The following is a 1,620-nucleotide window of genomic DNA, read 5'->3' as shown; positions in this document are numbered from 1 at the left end:
GAATCAAAATAAAATTTAGAATGTTTTTCAAATAAAAATAATTTGAGAATTTCAAAAATTGCACGCGTTTTAAAAATAAATACCAAGCAATTTGGGTAACAAATCTCGATAAACAATTATTTGATTTACTGCGCCTATATATTTTCGGGCTTCTTGATATATTATTTCATCTGTCCAATGTGGATTTAACTTTTGTAACTCATGAGCTACATAGTTGTGGAACCTCGTAAACATTGTCATATACAAAGTAATCCCAAAGTGTTGATTTACCCTTGGATCTCCTAGAAATAAAATTATAAAACATTTTATTGATATTATAAACAAGTCCAGTCTACTATAATAAAGTTATTTATATATAATAGATTTATAAATATTTTTTTGTCTAATTTTACTTTTTTAGATACAAATATATACATATATAATTGAAATAATATGCAGAAAATTAGAAGGTGATACATTATTTATTTAACTCCTAACACATTGTAAAGCTGTTCACATGAAATTAGTGACAAGTTTGAACTGTAATTATATTTACAATTTCGTGCCACTCACGTTAACGAGGTCATACATAAGTTTACTCTTTCATGCTGTTACGCATCATTGCACATCAACAATATTCATATTTGCTCAATCAATATATTGTAAAATTCGCGATAGTTATTTATTTCATCACCATTAAAAAATATTTAAAACCTTAACCACACATCCATATTTGTATAGAACATACGCAAAGTTAATTTTCTGTCTATAAGTAATCACATTGCAGATCAACAACGATATAAATAATAATATAGGTTATGACAATAATTATGACGAGAAGATGATAACCAGCTCCTCGAAATCAATATAAATAATATATTTTAACCCGGTATTAAATAGTTAAAACAAATTATAAAACATTCTATGGTAAATGTCGGTAATTCGAGCAAACAAACCAATTACATTCCTATCACACTTACAAAAATACCACAGTACACAAATAGACAACATTACCTGCATCAAAACATACGTTCACACCACTTCGTCCATCACATAATGGAGCAGATGCATTTAGTTTCCTAAGCGGACAAAACTGTTGTCCATTTATGACGTCAGTTTTCAATCTTCCGTCCTTGAAAGTTCGAAGTGAGGCTGCCGTTTGGTCTGTATGACCATATAGTTGTGACGCGTCTAAATATGATGACGCTTGATTTAGCTGTGAAAATAAATCTGTGTTTAAAATAAATTTACGTAGGAATATGGATTCTACAATCACCCGAAACGGAACACTACGGTCGATTCTCAGATTAAGGCAAATTTTTAGGTAAATCTAAGATGTCTCGTTTTCTTTGGATATTTTAAAGTTTTGAGTATAAATAAGTCATCACCAATAATGATGATGGTTTTAAATTAAATCATTATGAAATATTGTTCTAGGTTATTATTTCAAATTAATGTTTGATCAAAAATAGGTAGGTATTGTAAAATAAATTGGTGTCTACATTTATAATAAAAAATTAATAAAAATGTTTAATGTACTACAATTATGAATTACTTAATTTAATCCAAATTGTAGAATTAGTCTAAAAGTAGATATAATCTTAAACTATTGTTTCTTAAATTAATAGTCACTAAAAAAAA

General features: G+C 27.5%; 1 pseudogene; it reads right to left on the bottom strand.

Moving 5' to 3' along the window:
- LOC112688272 overlaps positions 1–1,620 on the bottom strand; it is a 5,932-nt pseudogene that overhangs the window by 1,838 nt on the left and 2,474 nt on the right.

Source organism: Sipha flava, unplaced genomic scaffold, assembly GCF_003268045.1.
Source record: "Sipha flava isolate LNK unplaced genomic scaffold, YSA_version1 388_pilon_pilon, whole genome shotgun sequence".
In the NCBI taxonomy this organism is placed as follows: domain Eukaryota; kingdom Metazoa; phylum Arthropoda; class Insecta; order Hemiptera; family Aphididae; genus Sipha; species Sipha flava.
Note: the sequence above shows the minus strand (reverse complement) of the source record. Positions and strands in the feature narration are given on the sequence as shown.